General features: G+C 42.5%; 1 protein-coding gene across 1 annotated transcript in view; it reads right to left on the bottom strand.

The window, feature by feature from the left end:
- The window catches only part of LOC309568223 (serine/threonine-protein kinase SBK2-like), an 86,848-nt gene extending 66,807 nt beyond the window's left edge, over positions 1-20,041 (bottom strand). The window contains exon 1 of the mRNA XM_082273886.1: positions 19,903-20,041. The gene's annotated coding sequence lies outside the window, so the exon portion shown is untranslated. The remainder of the gene's footprint in view (positions 1-19,902) is intronic.
- Between the last annotated feature and the right edge of the window lie 1,534 nt (positions 20,042-21,575).

Raw genomic sequence — 21,575 nt, 5'->3', positions numbered from 1 at the left:
AGTATGTAGGGCAGTGTACAGTGGTCAGTGGTATGTAGGGCAGTGTACAGAGGTCAGTAGTATGTAGGGCAGTGTACAGAGGTCAGTAGTATGTAGGGCAGAGTACAGAGGTCAGTAGTATGTAGGGTAGTGCTTAGAGGTCAGTAGTAATGTAGGTCAGCGTATAGAGGTCAGTAGTATGTAGGGCAGCATTTAGAGGTCAGAAGTACTGTATGTAGGTCAGCGTACAGAGGTCAGTGGTATGTAGGGCAGTGTACAGTGGTCAGTAGTTTGTAGGGTAGCGTACTGTGGTCAGTAGTGTATAGGGAGGTGTAGTAAGGTCAGTAGTATGTAGGGCAGTGTATAGGGGTGAGTAGCATGTAGGGCAGTTTATAGGGGTCAGAAGCTTGTGGGGCAGTGTAGAGAGGTCAGTAGAATGTAGGGCAGTGTACAAAGAACAGTAGGGCAGAGAAAGGGGGTCAGCAGGGCAGAGGACAGGAGTTGACCGGACAGAGGATAGGACAGTGTACAGGGATCAGTAGAGGACTTGGTTTCACCAGGGGAGGTCAGAATGGCACACACTGGTGGGGGGGGTCAGAACAGCACACACTGGGGGGGGGGGCAGAAGGGCACGCTAGGGGTCTGGGAGGGCACACACATGGGGAGGGTCAGGAGGGCACACACCAGAGAGGTCAGGAGGGCACACACCAGGGAGGTCAGGAGGGCACACACCAGGGATGTCAGGTGGGCACACACCAGAGAGGTTAGGAGGGCACACACCAGAGAGGTTAGGAGGGCTAACACCAGGGAGGTCAGGAGGGCACACATCGGAGAATTCAGGAGGGCACACACCGGGGAAGTCAGGAGGGCACACACCAGGGAAGTCAGGAGGGCACACACTGGGGAAGTCAGGAGGACACATACCAGGGAGGTCAGGAGGGAAAAGTACGGGGTCAGGAGGGCACACAGTGGAGGGGATTGGAAGGGCACATACTGGGGGGGGGGGTTAGAAAGGCACACCAGGGGGTTGGAAGGGCACAACGGGGGAGGGTTGGGAGGGCATACACTGGGGGGTCAGGAGGGCACACACTGTGGGGGGATTTGGGAGGGCATACGCCAGGGGATGGTCAGGAGGCCACACACTGGGTGTCGGGAGGGCACACATCAGGGGTTGGGAGGGCACACACTGGGGGAGCCAGGAGGGCACAAACTGGGGGGGCTTTGGAGGGCATACAATGGGGGGTCAGGAGGACATACACTGGGGGATCAGGAGGGCACACACCAGGGGGCTGTCATGATGCTTTATTGTGCCCCATTTCTTACTGTGCTACATGAAAAGGAGAGGCATTTCCATTTGTCAGCTAACAGCATCTCTGTGCTAAGCTGCAGTAACTGCAGTAGGCTCCCTCTGCTCAACTACTTACACCTCCCTCATTCAGGCGGGCGTGATCTCTAGGGTCAAGCACATCCCCATCCCCCCAACTCAAGCAGCAGCCTGCAGGAGAGAGGCTGGAAAGCTTCTGGGGGAGGTACGGGGGCAGAGCGTCAAGTGCCAATGTGTAATGGCTGTGAGTTTTCCCGTCCGCAGCTCTGATTTCTGGGGCGCACAAAGGTAAAGGATCCAGTATGAATGGTTCTGGATTGAATGGGGTCTGTCAAGAACTGTATAAAACAGCAACAAGTTAAGACATGTCATTATGTACATATGTCATTTATCTATTACTTTGATGTCAATTATAATTTTTAACTATCATTTTTTATTTTTACATCTTAGGACAGTGATGACTGTGAGTTAAGTACTGTATATCTACAGTGAACGTTTTATTTTTATTGATAAATAGAATGGCATACCCCTCAATTTTTTGAGATGGGAAACGAGGGACACCTTTCAGCAAAAGTATGTAAGCATAGGACACACCCCCTGTCACACCCCCTGTTACACCCCCTAAAGGAGAATTATACAAACAAAAATGGTTAGTTAAACCCACAAGTGATTTTTTTTTACCACTACTATTCATTTATACTGGCTTTTGACACTTACAAATGCAGAAATTCAGACATTGCGCTATAAACAAAAAAAAAAAAAGAGCAACAATTATGAAAAGAAAAAAAAAAAAACAATATTTTTTACTTTCTGCTATATACCATTCCCAATAAAAAAAAAAAAAATAAAATAAAATCTTTTCATCATTTTAGGCTAATTTGTATTCTGTTACATTCTTTTGGTAAAATAAAATCCCAAAAACAGTATATTGATTGGTTTGCGCAAAAGTTATCGTGTCTACAAACTAGGGGAAAGTTTTATGTCATTTTTATTTATTTTTTATTTTTTTACTAGTAATGGCGCCGATCAGCAATTTTTAACAGGACTGCGACATTGCGGCGGACAGATCGGACACCTAATTGACATTTTTTACATGTTTGGGGGGGGGGGGGGGACCAGTGACATTACTACAGTAATCACTGCTAAAAGTATGCACGGTTACTGTACTAATGACACTGGCAGGGAAGGGTTTAACACTAGGGGCGATCAAAGGGTTAAATGTGTCCCTAGGGGGTGCTTTCTAACTGTGGGGGGTGGACTTATGAAATGAATACAGGGACCTGTGTTCCTAAATAGGTGGAACACAAGAGCCCTGTGTTCATTGGTGACAGAACAGCGGTCTGCCGTGTTTACAATTGGCAGACCGCCGTTCCGCCTCCACAGGGAGCGATCGCAGGTGCCCGGCGGCAATCACGGCCACCTACCCCGCAGATCAGCTTCCCCCCATGAGCGCTCTCGCGAAGCGACATACGGGTATGTCGTTTCGCGGGGACCTGCCGCCGTATATGTACAGCGACTGGTAGGCAAGTGGTTAATGGAGGCAAATGATTATCCGCTGACATCCGCTTGCCCATAGAAATACATTGATGTCTGTTTATTCGTTAACAGATGGATGAAAAACAGACAAATGGAATGCCCATGTAAAGAGGCCAAACTGAAAGTTTTACTTTAAAGCTGAACTATTAAAAAATAAAATTAATCTAATTGTGTAGTAAAAATATTTAACTATATTTTAAGTAAAACTAGTATAAATACCCAAATGTGACTTTACTTAAGCCTCCTTTAATCTCATGTACAGCAGTTCTCAAACTGGGAGAGGAAGTGGCAGCACTTGGAGCCAGTCAAGTGAGCTGTAATGGACATTTGCAGACAAGGAATATGCTGAGAGAAAATGAGCACAGAGAGACGACCTGATCAGTCCACAGTGGCTCCTTCACGGTCCAATCACAATCTAGATTGAATAAATAAACTTTGCGTTTAGCTACTTATAGATTTATATGTTGATATTGTTTTATGTTGTAATGTTTCTTAGCCCTGAAGTGACATTTTTGAGCCTCCGAAATGCATGGGCTGTACGGACTGACTTGCTATTAAGATTAATACATTTTTACTGGACTATTTAGAGACTTGTGGCTCCCTCATCCTTCACACAATCGTTCAATGAAATAATGAGTCAGGGAAAATACTTAGCTATGTAGTTTAATTGGAGTAGAAGAAAATTAGGTCACTAGTCTTGCGTTGCGGTCTGGTGGGACAGAAATGCAAATCCTTCCGCAAGTAAAACATTTGTTTCTCAATTGTGCATTTGGCTGATTGCCTGGGGCTCAATTTTAAACACATTTCTCTACTTTTGGATAAAAATTATGATAAACGATCCAGATTTAATCATTTTTGCATTACCATTTACTTGCATTTCACCATTTTAAATTAGAAACTAAAACTTAAACATGCATTTTAAGGGATAAAAGCACAAAATAATTTTACAGGTCTGAAAAATATTGTACTTTTGATTTTTTTCATGTAAAGTTAAAGTTGCATATATCCTGGCAATTTACTGATTTTGTTCCCTAACAGCTTTAGCATGTTGTTAGTATAAATCTGGCATTTGAGATCTTGACATAACATTTGGTGTCCTGGCTTGGACTTTAAAGCAGGGTATACTGTGAATGAGGGATGTGTTTTGGCACTGGGGTCAGGGATCTTAGTCTTCTGCAATGTCAGTGCACTACTGTGCATGCAATCAGCACTCAACATAACACTACAGTTTACTTCAGTGCCAAAAAATATCATATCTTTAATTTACGCACTTAGCAAAATGCAAGGGCTATAAATTGAATCCTTCATCATACACCTTTTATATGCTGTGCAGAATTCAATATTTCATTTTTTTATTTTTATATGTGTGCTATATATGGCATGTTTGTGCAAGTGTGTGATTACTTTTTTAAGAGCAATTACACGGAACAAGTGGAACTCATTAGTGAAGTGCTACTGACAGCCAGCTTACATCAGAAAGTCTGCTTAACTTACCTTAAAGGATGTGTAAACCCCCTCCACTCCCCCACGAAAAAAAAATCTTGATAGCTTACCGTTCATTGATAGCGTTAGGGACCGACTTTCTCTCTGCATCCTTTTATTTCTTCTATTTTGACCAGTTGATCCTGTCAGTAAGGAACTTTCTGCCCTATGCTGACAATGTGCAGTGCTCTACAAGAGCAATGTTGTCACCCTAGGATGTACAGATTACTGGTTGACTGGCCCATGAGTGTGACCAGCCTATTGTGTACCTTCTAGCTTCTGTACCTCTCACCACAATAAAGGCACAGAACAGAGGCAGAAAGAAAGTGTAGCACCTATCCTGTATGGGGTAGAGTAGCACACCCACCTCCAGCAGAGAGATGGCTAGCATTTATTTTGGGGTGGCTCCATGGCCCCAGTAGAGAGCATCACATGACACAGAAGCGAGCCAGTCTCTTTAGTCTTTTCAAGATTTATTGCTCCAGCTTCATAAGGAGATGCTCAAGGTTAGGTCTCCATTAGCAACAAGGGCTTCCAGACTCCATTAGTCCAAAAGAGTGCCAAGATCCTCCAAGAGCAGACACTTATCCCCCTCCAGCAGACATCCATCAGGCTCTTCCACCTTGGAAGGTGCACCCTGGGACAGCCTGAAGAACACTATGCTAGAACCCAGAGGACTCATTCCTACACCACTCAGGCAATTGTACACATCCTCTTCAGGGTGGGACCTGGGGTAAAGAGACCTCACTGGGCCACTCCCCAGGCTTTTAGGCCTCCCCTTTGTACACCACTAAAGAAAACTAGTAGTGGCAGCTAGAAGAAACTTATAGACTCAATAGCACAAAATTTGCTACCATCCCAGTACCATGGCACTAGGTGCCAGTGACACTTAGTAGGGTACTGCAGCAATTCTAGAACATACGGGAGAAGCCAAATGAGAATCTACACATTGTTCTAGGCAAACTATTATATAGAAAAAGGTAAATCTACTAGACACCCCTAAATACAGGTTGGCTACACTAGCAAAGAAATTCAGTAAAAAAAAAAACAGTAATTAATATGTAGCAAGTTGATTTATGAGTGTTGCTAGATTGAACTATAAACAAGTGTCCACTGTCTCCCCCTATACCTGGCCTTTGCAGCAAGGGGCACTGGAAGGACGAAGTGTGTCAAACAAATACAAAGAGATTTCCAAACTCAAATTTACCAACCAGCCAGCGACCAACCGAGTTGACCTGTCTAACAATATGCATTAAAAACAGGGATTTAGTCTGCACACATTTGAGCATAATTATATTTTTAATGGGAATGAATTGTCTTTTCAGTGCTTTTTAACCACTTGTCTACAGGGGCAATTTTTACATTTTTCGCATACATGTCAAAATTTACATTTTGGTAATAATTACTTTAGGCCCCCCTAAAAGTTTATATTTTCTGAAAGCATGAACCCTGGAGAATAAAATGGAGGCAGTTGCAATTATTTTATGTCACACAATATTTTCCTAGCTATTTATCAAACTCATATTTTTAGGACAACATGCATTAAAATTACTTTAAGTGCAAACAAACATAATATCATTACCAATTTTGGTAAAATATAAACGATGGGGTTATGTTGAGTAAATAAATACTAAACATGTCAAGATTCAAAGTTGTACACAACCATGGAAAGGTGCCAAACCATCAAGGGGATAATATAAAAGCCTTTACAGATTATCAGTTCAGAGGTAACTATGAATAATGACCCTAGAATGTTTGCTCTCACTCCAAAGTTCATGGCAATACTGCACATGTGCTGTACAATCACTGCTTTTATATACATGCGGAACCAATGTGTGCTTTTGAATTTGTGTGTATGCCCATGGGCAGGGCGGCTGATAAAGCAGTACAACTGGTCCTGTTGTACTGGGTCCAGGCCACATAAGCTAACCCAGGTGGCAGCTTTATTGTTCATTCCTGCCTAAATGAATAAATTGATTTTACTAAACCACACCCCTGCTCCTACTTGCTTACCCAGGCTTAAATTACATTTTCCTGGGCCCCATCATGTCAACAGAGGGACCCAAGTGGTGGGAGCGGAGGAGGAACTTTTTTTCCATTTTCAAGGCATAGGTCAATAAAGTTCTGTTCTGTTACACCTTGGGGGGGGGGGGCTGGGGTTAGGTAGCCCCATCAGAAAGGCAGTATGGGGCCCCTTAATTTCCAACAGCAGCCCTGCGCATGGGTCCGGGGTGCTTTTAAATTTTCTTTAATATTTTTATTTGCTATAATAAAATGTAAATATTTTACAGTTTATAGTTTTTTCATTTATTGTTATTGCTATCACAAGGGGGTTAACAAGCCCCCTTATGTGATAGCATGGGCAGGTGAGAAGTTATCCTTATGTAGACATTGGGGTCTATTAGACACACAATATCCCCTGTGCACTCCACTGCAACTAATCAAGCACAGCCTGTGCTTAATTAGCTGCATCCTTGGTTGCAGTAATCGAGGAATGATAGCTGTGACCCCAGAAGTGACGTAATACATGTTGCTTCAGGGTTCATTAGTCCCAGGAGACTTGGAGAATGCATGTTTCCTAATCCCCTCTTGCTCTCACTACAAAAGCTGGTGGTGTGGAAGGGGGCACACCTTCAGAGCCCCATAAAAATAATAACTTTTATCTGAAATCATTTATAGGCTAGTAAAATCAATACCATACAAACTCCTTGTTTACCATGCCATTTATAAATGTATCTTAGTAAACAAAGGGTTACAAAATTAGATTAGCTTGATGCACATGATAATAAAGTGATACTAAACAGAAAAGTGTTAATTGCTATAATTTATTCACATAAACCATATATATCAGTGGTTGCCTTTCAGACCTCACGGACCACTAAACTCACAATTTTGAATCCCGCAGACCAATAACATGAATTTGACATGCCTTATAAGGTACACACAATGCTGCAGCTCTCTGCCCCCTCCCCTTGGATCACACTGCTGCCTTATACACACAATATCTTTGCTCTCTGCCCCCCTCCCCCTGGATGACACTGCTGCCTTATACACACAATGTCTTGGCTCTCTGCCCCCTCCCCCTGGATCACACTGCTGCCTTATAAACACAATGTCTTGACTCTTTGCCCCCCTCCCCCTGGATCACACTGCTGCCTTATAAACACAATGTCTTGACTCTTTGCCCCCCTCCCCCTGAACACGCTGCTGCCACCATACAAACTCCTTGTTTACCATGCCATTTATAAATGTATCTTAGTAAACAAAGGGTTAAAACATTCGATTAGCTTGATGCACATGATAATAAAAAGATACTAAACAGAAATGTGTTAATTGCTATAATTTATTCACATAAACCATATATATCAGTGGTTGCCTTTCAGACCTCACGGACCACTGAACTCACAATTTTGAATCACGCAGACCAATAACATGAATTTGACATGCCTTAAACAGTACACACAATGCTGCAGCTCTCTGCCCCCTCCCCTTGGATCACACTGCTGCCTTATACACACAATGTCTTGGCTCTCTGCCCCCCTCCCCCTGGATGACACTGCTGCCTTATACACACAATGGCTTGACTCTTTGCCCCCCTCCCCCTGAACATGCTGCTGCCTTTTACACACAATGTTCTGGCTCTCTGCCCCCTCTGCCTCCACCCCCTGCACTCTGCATCACACTGCTGCCTTACACAGACTTATCATTAGATCTTACCTCCTTATCCAGTCATGTGCTCAAGCTCCGTGCTCCTTCCTACAGTCTGTGATCAGCGCTGCCATTGGAAGTCCCCCTCCTTCTTCCCCTCCCTCTCTCTGCACTACTCCTGGTGCCTCCCTCTGAGTTCAAGGGATTGGGAACTACAGAGGAGGCATCGGGTATCATGTGTACTCACAGTACTGACAGTTTCAGAAGAGCAATTCAGATTAGACTATTAATATTAAATAACTGTTTTACAGCTCCAAATAAATCTCAGTTAAACATCAAATGTATATTTTTATGTATTCATTTGGTGTAGGCAGCGATAACTGACACTAGCTTTTATTTTGTTTAGACTGCATCTGCATCCAATGCTCCTTTTTTACTTTACATGTATTAGCAATTACATTTGATATATTTAATTTTGATTTATATTAAAACTAATTATTTTTTTCAGTCCCTTAGTGAATGTAATCAATCAGCATGCTCTATCCCACCCCCATAGTGTTTAGTAATAGGAGGACATGGAGGGGGAAGGAGGGAGGGGAGTGTTATTTGCCACTGTGTGTATGTCCACATGTGTGACTCTATAATCATTTGGGCTGCACAGATAAGTAAAAGTAGAAAATGAAGAGCTTAGAAGGGAACTAAAATTGAGCATGCTCTGTAGAGAACACCAGCTGGGGGACATAGAGAATATAGCAAGGACAGATGAAGGCACAATTAACCAGGTATATTTCACTCTGCACAAAATAAATGCTTTACTTTGTGAGCACGAACACTGTTATATAGCATGGAATGAGAGTTCTTCACAGTCTGGTTTAATTACACTTTAATAATTTAATATTTAATAAGATTTGTAATAAAGCTGGTTTCTATGTATGCTTTGCATTTAAACATTAAATCATTTAAAATAGGTTTAAACACTGCAATAATAATTCAAAATATGCACACACTGAAAATATACTATACATTAAAGCAAATCTGTCAAAAATAAATATAAAGGCTGCCCATACTAACCTCTATATCTAAAAATGTTATTTGACTGGCTGTCTCTTACTTCAGACTTACTAACGTGAAACAACTTTTCATATAAGGATTTCTGACTTTATACTTGCTCTGGGTCAGGGACTCACAAAGTGGTATATCAGTATGATCAGATATATGTGATGTGCAACACGTAAAAAGTCAGCAGTCATGACTACGGGATTTACTGAAACTGGAGAGTGTAAAAAATGGCGCGGCTGTCCATGGTAGCTAATCCATTTCTAGTTTCAGCTTGTTTTTTTTAAACTTTGACAAAAGGTCTGGAACCTGGTTGGCTTCTATGGAGAGCTGCACCAGATTTTTCACTTTCTAGTTTTAGTGAATCAACCCCTTTATGGTGGTCAGTGTGTGCTCCTTTATGGTGGTCAGTATGTGCTCCTTTATGGTGGTCAGTATGTGCCCCCTTATGGTGGTCAGTATGTGCACCTTTATAGTGGTCAGTGTGTGCCCCTTTATGGTGGTCAGTATGTGCCCCTTTATGGTGGTTAATAGTTACATAGTTACATAGCCTTAATCATCCCACATAGCCCTTAATGTCCTGATCCTTGAGATATAAGTCTAAGAGTCTTTTGAAAGCCACCATACTTCCCGCAGAAACCACCTCTTGTGGTAGACAATTCCAAAATCTTGTAGCCCTAACAGTAAAGAATCCTCCTCGTTGCCTGAGGTTAAAACGCTTCTCCTCTAATCGCATTGTATGTCCTCGAGTCCTCATGCAATTCCTTCGAATGAACAGTTTTTTTTCTAAGCTGAGATCCCCATTAAGATATTTATAAATTGCTATCATGTCCCCCCTCAGACGTCTCTTCTCCAGGGAGAATAAATCGAGCGATTGCAGCCGCTCTTCATAGTTAAGGTCCTCCAACCCCCTAATCAGTTTAGTTGCCCTTCTCTGGACTCTCTCCAGCTCCAACACATCCCTCCTGAGACTGGACAAAATACTCCAGATGCGGTCGGACCAGAGTTTTATAAAGTGGAAGGATTATAGTCTTATCTCTGGAATACATCCCTTTCTTTATGCATGCTAATAATCTGCTGGCTTTGGCAGCTGCCGCTTGACATTGCATGCTGTTGCCTAATCTATCATCAACCAAGACTCCCAGATCTTTCTCCATTTTTGATTCTCCCAAGGGTTCCCCTCCTAATGTGTATTGTGTTTTTATGTTTTTAGTCCCCAAGTGCAAAACCTTACACTTCTCCCCGTTAAACCTCATTTGCCATGTCGTTGCCCACTCCGTTATTTTGTCCAGGTCATTCTGTAGGATATCTGCTTCATGCTGTGTAGTTATTGCCCTGGCCAATTTTGTGTCATCTGCAAAAACTGATAACGAACTACTGATCCCGTCCTCAATGCTGTTTATGAATAAATTGAACAAGGTTGGTCCCAGGACTGAGCCCTGGGGCACCCCGCTTACTACCTCAGACCAGTCTGAGTATGCACTGTTTATTACCACCCTTTGGACACGTCCTTTTAGCCAGTTTCGTATCCTAGAGCAAACCCTGCTGTCGATACCTGCAGACCTTATTTTATAAATTAAGCGCTTGTGGGGAACTGTATCAAACGCCTTAGCGAAATCCAAGTACACCACATCCACTGGTCTGCCCCTGTCTTTGGTTTGAGAAGAACGCCCATTTGTAAACCCGTGCTGATTACTGCTGATTATGTTGTTGTCTTTAGCATACTCTACGATATAGTCCCTTATCATCCCCTCCAGAAGTTTACATATTATTGATGTCAAACTGACAGGCCTATAATTTCCCGGGATATGCCTCTGGCCCTTTTTGAATATCGGAATCACGTTAGCCTTCCTCCAATCCCCTGGTACATCTCCTGTCCTAATACTGTCAGCAAAGATCAGGAACAGTGGTCTAGATATAACCTTACTGAGTTCCTTGAGTACTCTCGGATGTACGCCATCCGGGCCTGGCGATTTGTTTGTGTTAGGTTTATCCAGTCTTTCCCTGATTTCACCCTCTGTTAGCCATAGTGGCAATTTCTGTGTATTACTACTAACCATACAGTCTTGGTCAGTGTACCCCTCCTTTTCCTGTGTAAAGACTGACGAGAAAAAAGCATTCAGCACGGTTGCTTTTTCAGTGTCCTCTGTAACCATCCTCCCATCATCGTTAATTATGTGTGCAATATGCTCTGCCCTAGTTTTTTTGCTGTTGATATATTTAAAGAATTTCTTTGGGTTTCTTTTGGTTAATGTGCAACCCTTTATGGTGGTTAATGTGCAACCTTTTATGGTGGTCAGTATGTGCCCCTTTATGGTGGTCAGTATGTGTACCTTTATGGTGGTTAATGTGCAACCTTTTATGGTGGTCAGTATGTACCCCTTTATGGCGGTTAATGTACAACCCTTTATGGTGTACAGTGTGTCCCCTTTATTGTGCCCAGCCTGTGCACACTTTTTAGTGGTCAATGCATGCCCCATTTATAGTGGTTAGCTTGTGCTTCCTTTATGGTAGCCAGTGTGTTCCACTTTATTGTGATCAGCATGTGACCCTTTTACTGTGGAGAGCATGTCCCCCCTTTATTGTGGTCATTGTTTGCTTGCTTTATTGTGATCAGTGTGTGCCATTTTTATTGTGGTCACTGAGACCTTTATTATATTGGTGGTCAATGGTTATTGCGCACCCCCCCCCCCTTCATTGGTGGTCATTAAGAGCAATGTGCACATGTACTTACCTCAGTACCAGCTCCAACACCTCTGCATCCAGGGTGTCTCGCAGAATGACATTGGGGCATTGAGACTGCAACTATAGGTGCAAGAATCAGGCTGGATATCCCTCCATTATAGAATAGAGCAAGTTACTGACAGTCAGAGTGAATTGCTCTGTAAGCAGTCATGCAGGAAGCAGGACACATACCCCTTGTGCTCATGTCTAGCAATACCTATGAAGTGCACAGCTTACCAGGCAGCATGCCCCCTCCTCATGAAAACAGTGCACCTGGGACCGCATCATCAGCTGTATACCTTCTCTGTCTTTGTGACAGAAATTTGTCATAAAGATGGCATATTTGAACGTTAAAGTACTACTAAAGTCTTATTTTTTTTTTGTTTAAAAAATAACAAACATGTTATACTTACCTGCTCTGTGCAGTTGGTTTTGCACAGAGTAGCACTGATCCTCCTCTTCTCGGGTCCCTCTCAAGTTCTTCTGGCCTCTCCCTCCTGCCGAGTGCACCCACAGCAACCAGCTTGCTATGGGGGCACCTGAGCCGAGCCGTTGCTCTGTGTGTCCATTCAGACATGGAGCTGTGGCTCGGCCCATGCCCACCTCTCTTTTCATTAGCTTACTGACTTTGGTTGACAGTGTGGCTCAGGCAATAAGGAGGGAAAGTCCCGAGCAGCCGAGGTTCTCGTGCAACATCACTGGATCGAGATGAGGCTCTGATAAGTATTAGGGTGGCTGAGGGGGTTGCTGCACACAGAACCGATGCTCTCCTTCTTCTGTATAATATGCATTCTGTCTGAAATGCAATTTAGTGATTTGGGAATTTAGTCAATTGCGATTTAGCCTCTGAGTGTAGACTGTAAGTTAATATTTATTCCAAATAATAGTAAGTCTCACATGGAGGTGCACAAGAAGAAGGTGATCAGCTTGACAAAGGAGTGCCCATTGTCTTTTCACATCTACTGCGCATGCTCCAAAATGCGTTGCAGACTTGTGATGTCAGAGGAGCAACGCTGCTCTCCATCGTGCATCTCAGCCCTCGCTCCCAGCTGTGGTTTTCATTCTACTTGATTTCCAGGCCGCATTCAGTAGGACCCGAGAGAGAGACATGGCACCAGCATGGGCATCACCGCCCCTACTCCTCAGGATGTCCTATTGGGCAACACATTCCATATGCTTCTTCTTGTGCACCCCCATTGTGAGTCTTACTATTATTTGGAATACATTTTAACTTACAGTCTACACTCAGAGGCGCCTTTTTCTTTGTTTTTTCTTCTCATGTTTGAGGAAACAGCTTCTACTCCCCCATTCTGAAGGCCAGCCCTGTAGAGGGAACGTATATCTCCTTTTACAAGGACATTTATATGGACTATTTACATGTATACAATTTGTAGCCTTACCTGTAGATTTCCATTTATTAGCACCTTACTATTTATGTTTATTGTTATTGCGAATGCAATACTGTATGTTGAACCTATGGACTCTTTATAAGGTAACCAAAAACTTTGGGATCCAGCGCCCAAAGCCAACACCTACAACTACACCTGCAACTACAATGGCAGTCACATATTTATTTTATTAAAGATCTACTTTACTCTGCTTACCTTATTGCAGATATCTGCAAGATATCATAAAGCTCCTCGCATGTGGGGTGAGATTACTTTCTAAAAATCTGTGCTGTGTAACTTCTTTACTCGTGGTTTGATATATCATCAATCATTATTCGAAATTGCAAGACAGATTTGACAGGTGACTGTGAAAAACCTATTGGTACTGACACTTTATGCAAAACAAAGTTTATTTCAGGACCCGTTCACACTACGTTCAGTGCAGTGCTTTTTTCTGCATCAAAAATGCGTATAAAGTAGGTTATACGGGTTCCAATGGCATAGTTCACACCAGTGCAGTGCGTTCCATTGCTTTTCCGTTCCAGAAAAAAAAAGTACAACATGCTGCTTTTTTCCTGCACAGAATTATACTGGAACGTGGTAAAAACCTTAAAAAAATGCATCAAAAACGCACCGGACTCCAGTACAGCAACAAAAAAATAGGAAAAAAGAAGAAAAAAAGCATTTGAAATACATCTGGCAACGCATCAAAAAAAGCAATACAAATGCATCAGAGGGCATCAAAAACGTACCAGGAAAGGATCTGAAGGAATTTTGTGTGGTGTGAACGGACACCCAGAGTACCAAGGTATTATTGACAGTCCAGATGACGTTTATTTATTACAATAATTATTTAAAAACAGCCATTGCGTTTCATGGTTCCAAGTGACCTCCTCCCTAATGGTTTGACAATTTCTGCTAAATCAGCAAAGCAGATCTCTTGCTGTTTTCAAAATAATAATTCCCCAATTCCCAGACTTTTTGCCCACACCTTCCCTTCCAGTTGAGTATCATTAAACGCTGATGAATAGGGCCCCTTGAAAAACATGTTGGCTGTTTTAAATTGATTACTGTGATGGATAAACTTTATCTCAACTGCCAGAAACACTTTGAGGATCTCCTTTTCTACAAACTTGGGGAAGGTACTCTTAGGTCCTTTTGTGAATTTCGAAGCTGCCTTTAAAATTATTTTCATACCAGACTAAAAGGCTCACCTACAGTTTGTCACATAAGGCTTTTCATATATCAGAAATAGTAAAAAGAATATATCTATTCTCCATTCCAAGCAGGTAAGCAAAAACTGTTTATAGATACCAGATTACCTAAAAGGTGAGTAGGCTGGTCTGGAGACCAGATAGTATAGCCATTTTATAATTAAAAAAAAGACATACTTTCAGCAAAAGAGATGTAATGCTTTCCCCATATCACTGTAAAAAAGACATGTAGAGAAGCCTGTGTTTTTGTTCTTGTGTGTACTTTTTCACAACTAAGGGGAAATCCTTAGCTTCGGTAGTGCAATGTAAGCTTTCAGATCATTACTGTGTGGAGCCTGTGCAGTCATTTGACATATTGCAGTGCAGAGGATTGACTAAAGTGGCAAGGGTATCAAACACTTGACTGCACATAAGTTGTTATCCCACTGCAAGATAACTAGGTGAAAATGTTAACTAGTTATACTTTGCAATTTCAGCTGTTTTGTATTATAAAACCATGTCCACTTTAAAGTGAACCTGTTCTTTGAACATGATGGAAAACTCAGGAGACTCCCGTACCTTTCCCCCTTCCCTAACAGCATATTCTTACCTTCCCTTTGTCCTCCTGCCTTTCCACCCAGCTGCAGGGAGATAAGAGTTGAGGCTCTGTCTAAACTCCAAGTCATGGATCAGATCTACACAGGTTATTTAACTCTATTCTTGCTCCATGTGACAGTACTCTGACAAGCAGTAAGTGCCAGCGTTGTCACATAAGAGGGAGGGAAGGATGGGAAGGGAGTCACATGCATCCCACATTTATAAGTGTCAATATCCTTCACTCCCCCACTACTGCTTCTTATCAGTCAATAGGAGTGGTGAAGAGAGTGAAAGAAAGCTTTGTGCAGATAAGAACATGGGAGGTTAAAGCGAAGTTCCACTCAAAAGTAGAACTTCCACTTTAAGGCCTCCTCACCAGCTCCTGTTTGTAAAACTGAGTTTTTTAGGAAGAGGGGCGGAGCAGGTACCCAATTTTGACAGGTACCTACTCCCACTTCCGTTCCGGTCACCTTAGGCAATCAGAAGCAGAAGTTCTCCTTCCCAAAGTCTTCTGGGACACAGGACAGGTCCTAGAAGACTTTGAGTCAGAGAGCTCAGCGCCACTCACGCATGTGCAGTTGGCACCTGGCTGTAAAGCCGCCCTGGACCCTATGAAGTTTTCGGCTGTTCTACAATGGCCTTGCCCCAGTGGTCTCCATTCCATTCAGTGTTTCCTTGGGTTTGCCAACTACTATCGGAAATTTATCAGGAACTTTTTCTCTTTGGCCAAACTTATCTCAGATCGGACCAAGAGGGGCAGCGATTCCCACAATTGGACGCCTGCTTTCATCCAAGATTTAGAGGCCCTCAAGTTTGCTTTCTCTTCGGCTCTTATTTTGTCTCATTCCAAACTGGTTTGCCCCTTTGGCTTAGAGGTTGATGCGTCTGAGACGGGAGTAGGCGCCCTTCTGTCTCAGCGTCTGATGTACCCTTACTTCCTTGTGGGTTCTACTCCAAGAAGCTGTCTCCAGCTGAATGCAATTACGCGATTGGAGACAGAGAGCTCTTGGTCGTTATCCTGGCTCTCAAAGAGTGGAGACACTTGCTCTAAGGTTCTGCGGTTCCAGTTCTCATTCTCACCAATCATAAGATTCTGCCGTATCTCTCGGAGGCCAAGAGGCTCACACCCCGCCAGGCCAGATGGGCCTTATTCATGTCTCATTTTAATTATGTGGTCTCCTATTTGCCCAGCTCCAAGAATGTTAAGGCTGATGCCTTGTCTCGCCAGTATTCTAAGTTGTCCAGGGAGGACTCCGTGCCGACTCCAGTCATACCTTCAGATCATATCCTGGCTGCCCAACCTGATGCTCCCACATAGAGACCTGTTGGCAAATGTTTTGTACCTGAGGGGTTGCGCATCAAACTGTTGCGCACCTACCACAATTCCAAGACTGCCGGTCATCCTGGTAAGGACCAGATGTCCTGGGCTATTTCCTGTCAGTTCTGATGGCCATCTCTCTGCACTGATGTTGCTGTGTATATGGCTGCTTGTTCAGTCGGTGCCCAGAACAAATCTGTTTCACACCTTCCCTTGGGCCTACTGCCTCCCATTTCCAAGAGGGGGCATCCCTGGTCTCACCTGGCAATGGATTTTTTTGTGGAACTTCCCGTGTCTTGAGGTTACACGGTTATCCTCATGATTGTCGACCGGTTCTCCAAAATGTGCCACTGTGTTCCATTTAAGAGGCTGCCTAACACTCAGGAGCTTGCCTTGGTGTTTGCCAGGGAGGTTTTCCATTCACACGGGTTGCCTAAGAAGATTGTCTCGGACCGTGAGAGCCAGTTTGTCTCTAGGTTCTGGCACGCCAGTTGGGTATTCGACTCTCCTTCTCCATCCGCAGTCCAATGGTGCTGCTGAGCGTTCCAACCAAGCTTTGGAGCAAATTCTCCGCTGCTATATCTCTGACCATCGAGACAATTGGGTTGATCTGCTACCCTGGGTGGAGTTTTCCGGAATGTCTCCATTCATGGCCAGGTATGGGTTCCAACCCGCTGTGTTACCCAAGTCGTTCTCCCCACAGGACATCCCGGCTGTGCAAGATCATCTTCGTACCCTCCATTCCTCTTGGGTGCAGAGTCAAGAGTCTTTACGAGTCTCTACACAATGTCAGAAGCTCCAGGCAGACCGGAGACGTTTATCTGCTCCTATCGTACCAGGTCAGGGAGAGGGTGTCAGTGTCGACCCGTAATTTCAACCTCAGGGTGCCCACTCCAAAACTGGCACCCCATTTTGTTGGGCCTTTTCGCATCTTCCTGGCATGCGCATCTCCCATGTCTTTCATGTGTCACTTTTGAAGCCACTGATTTGCAATCACTATACTTCTTCACTTCCTCGCCCTCGCCCCATTCCTGTGGGCAATCATGAGTAATATGAGGTTAGCAGCATCTTGGATTCTCGCTGAGGAGAACTCCTGGGTTCCCTCCGCTGATGTTCATGCTCCCACCCTTTCCATGCTCGCTTTCCTCAGAAAACTATTTTTTCTCTGCGGAGGAGGGGCTGTTGAGGGGAGGGTACTGTCAAGGTCTTACCTTGCCCTCCTGTTGGCAGCCAACTTGGACATGTGCAGACTACTGCCTCCTATAAACTATAAATGATTGCATCATCACTTGTCTGCTGTTTGGGCGTCGCACAGTGATGATGCTGCATAGATGACTATATCTATCACCTGATGGGTTGCAGTCCTTGCTCTTGCATTTGTGCTCCAAGGTGCATCTCTGCTAGCAGTCTTCTGTTCCTCCGTGTATGACCTTGCTTGGCTGATGACTCTCCAGGCTCTCGACCCCACATCAGCAGACGACCTGGCATCAGTAATAAACACATAAACACATAACCAGGTGCTCCTAGGGTGCCTGTAAAGTGGCATCGGTAGACTACCTACTTCTGGACTTGACCCCGGCTTGTTCCTGCTCTCACTTCCTCACTCTTGCTGTGCGTTTATTGTTGTTAATAAACTGCTTATTTTACCTGCATTCCCGTGTGATAATCAGCGTGGCTCTTGCAGTTTAATTTCCCTCCTCCCCGGCTTCTCCTCCTCCTGTCTATATACATCGAAGTCAGGGAGGAGGATCCTCAGTGAGTTATGCGTGGTATGCAGGCTCAGGGGGGAGAGATGCAAGAGGGGCAATCACTGCATGTGGGAGCCTGGGCACCCTACAAGAGATGCTGGGAAAGAGTCCTGAGTGCCCACGCCAGCATGCCCCTGTCAGGTAAGTTACTGGAGCTCAGTGCTGGAACGCGAGGAAAGCAGAACTATCAATTTGAACTGATTACAGCCCAACAGCACTAAATTTAGTCTAGCAAAACTAATACATAGGTCAGGATCCTTGCATCACTATTGAAATGCTTGAGGTCATGGTAGCCGTATTAGTGCATTTGTGACAAAGACAATCACTATTGAAATAAATGAAATAATTGTAAAAATGCAGGTAGACTTGAGGATGTTTTTAAAATATTAAATATACTTTTAAACTAATACAAATAATTTAAACAAAACTTTTTTTAATTTTTCCTGCACAAATAGTCCTTTTGTCATATGATGCAAAACGTTTGCTGCCTTTTCAACTGTATGTAGTGAACGTAACTAGCTGAACCCAGTCCACCAATGCCTGATAAAAGCCTTGCAAAAAAATCAGAATTCTTGTTTGCATTATTGTTTTTCGAGCTTGGAGGATGCTTGTCTAAAATGTACCGGACACAGAATTTGCATGTCAAAAAAAAAAATATATATATATATATATATATATATATATATATATATATATATATGTATATATATATATATATATATATATATATATATATATATATATATATATATATATATGTATATATATATATATATATATATATATATATATATATATATATATATTCCTAAAAGTATTTTTGCTCAAACTAAAGAAGAACAAATATTAACCTTTTTTTAAAGAAACTTTACAGCACAACTTTAAAAGAACAATCAAGTGGGAATAATATTGGCATAGTGTAGCATAGTATAGTATATTATGGTTTAGTATAATATAGTATAGTATAGCATCTAACCAAACTAAACTAGAAGACATACTACCCATTTTGTAGAATCCTTTTCACTGGATTGCAGGTTTGTGCAGTGGTATTATATTTATTGTTTTATTACATTATTTGTTTATGACTTGTATGCCTTTTAATCAAAGCTAAAAAATGAAATAAATTTGTTCATATATGCAAGATCATTCAACACATCCTTATATTGCTTTGGTCTAAAAATAAATGTATAAAGAATAAAATCAAACAAATCTTGCACAGATTTAATTGATTATTAATTAGCTGCCATTTAAATCATAGTGTGACCCCAATCAGCTCAGCTTTTGAGGCTAATTTCAACAGCAAATACTTGTATGTTGTTAGTCACTTGTAAGAGAAGGAAAAATGTAGAAGTAAAATGATACCTTCATTAGTTAAGTAGTAGCTTTAAGTTGCAAGCTTTTAAAGCTACTTTTTGGAGGGCTCTTCATTAGGCATAATGTCATGTTTGATCAAGAGACTCAAGTACACATAAAACCTTGGAACTCCCGCTAGCTAACATCATCACATTTTTTCCCCCCTCTCTAGCGTATATTATATTGTCTAGTTCATGTCAACAATCTAGCATAAGCATGCAAAATATTATATACAATTTGGATGCAAATGCTTCAGTCGTTTAATATATACCGGAGCAGCTTTACAGTGGCTTTAGAATAAAGTCTCTCTATTTAATATTTTAGGAATGAATCATCATATTAGAACATTGCTATCATTCTCTTAGTACATTGCTATGGTCAAATTCAATTTCAAACATATTAAATCTTTTACGGCAAAGTGCGTTCTAAAAACATCCTGCTGTTTGCTAAACATAATTTTCCTACAAGTATGAAAAACATTTTTTTTTTTTTACTAGATCATCATTAAACATTTACATAAAAATGAAACAGAATTGTTGATTTTCCATTTCCTCACCTTTTCACGTGAAGAGCAGACTGTGCGTTTGGTTGGCTTGTGCTGTTGTGTGTCTGTTTCTGAAAGTGACTTCAATCTATCTTCCTAAGTGTACGTTCTGGTTCCCTGCCAGTTTTACTGACCAGCATTACTGCTTTTGCCAGTGGGCTGAAGAGATGTTGAGTCTCAGTTTCTCTTGCATGACATGTTAACTGTTTGGTTGCTTTGATATTTGCTAATTAATGAGCGATACTTTAGTAACATTATACTGAAAACAAACAAAATAATGACAAACATAAGACAGAGTCTTTCAAAAGCTCAAATGTTTGCATTATATATAGGAGACATTTTTAACCTCTTGCTCTTGACCTCTGGAAGATTCCCCCCCCCGCCCCCCTTTATGACTAGGCCACTTATTGCGATACGGCACTGCGTTTTTTTAACTGGGAAATGCGCGATCATGCAACACTGTATCCAAATAATATTTTTTTCCCCCACAAATAGAGCTTTCTTTTTAATGGTATTGGATCACCACTGCTTTTTTCTATATTTTTTGAGCTATAAACAAAAATAGACTGACAATTTTGAAAACAAAAACAGTATTTTTTACTTTCTGCTATCAAACACATCCAATAAAAATTGAAAAAAAATCAAACTTCTTCATGAATTTAGACCAAAATGTATTCTGCTACATGTTGTTGGTAAGAAAAAAAAAATCAAAATAAGCGTATATTGATTGGTTTATATTATAGCATCTGCAAACTATGGGATATATACTGGAATTTTTTGTTTTTTAAATACTAGTAATGCCAGTTATCAGCAAATTATAGCGGGACTGCAATATTACGGCGGACAATCAAACACTAACTGACACTTTTGAAACTTTGTGGAAACCAGTACACTAATACAGTGATCAATGCTAAAAATATGTACTGTCACTGTACTAATGATACTGGCTGGGAAGGTGTTAAACATCTAGAGCGATCAAAGGGTTAAATGTGTGCCTGGTAAGTGTTTGGGTACTGGATATGCTGCTTTTACTAGTGGAAGAGAGAGATTCTAGTCCCTGTTTTGCAGGAACACAGAATCCATCCCTTCCCCCCTGTTAGAATCGTGATCTGCCTTGTTTACATAGGCAGATCCCCGTTCTGCGTTTTATAGCCTCTTGCTATGGGGGTACTCGTGCAGGCTCACTCCTGAGCCACCCTCTTGGCCCCATCCATTGCTCTCTCTTGATTGGCTCACTGGCTGTGATTGACAGCAGCAGGAGGAGAAGAGAGACCCTGGAAAGCCACTGCTCTGCTCTCATGCACATATGCATATACTTACCTGCTCTGTGTAATGGTTTTGCATAGAGCAGCCCCAATCCTCTTCTTTTTAGGTCCCCCGCTGGCGATTTTGGCTCCTCCCTTCTGCTAAGTGCCCTCAATAGCAAGCCTCTTGCTATGGGGGCACTCGGGCAGGCTCACTCCCAAGCAACGCTTTTAAGAATGGAGATTGTCCATTCACACACAGAGTGTGGCTTGGCTCCACCCACTGCTCTCCCCATTAGCTCACTGGCTGTGATTGACAGCAACAGGAGGAGGAGAGAGACCATAGAGAGCCGCTGCTCTGCTCTCATGCACATTGCTGGATCGAGATGGGGCTCAGATGAGGAGGGGCCGGAGGCAGAAGGTTTTTAAACCTTAATGCAT

This window comes from Pelophylax lessonae (genome assembly GCF_965119305.1).
Source record: "Pelophylax lessonae genome assembly, chromosome: 12".
Lineage (NCBI taxonomy): Eukaryota > Metazoa > Chordata > Amphibia > Anura > Ranidae > Pelophylax > Pelophylax lessonae.
This window is presented reverse-complemented; position numbering and strand designations above follow the sequence as displayed.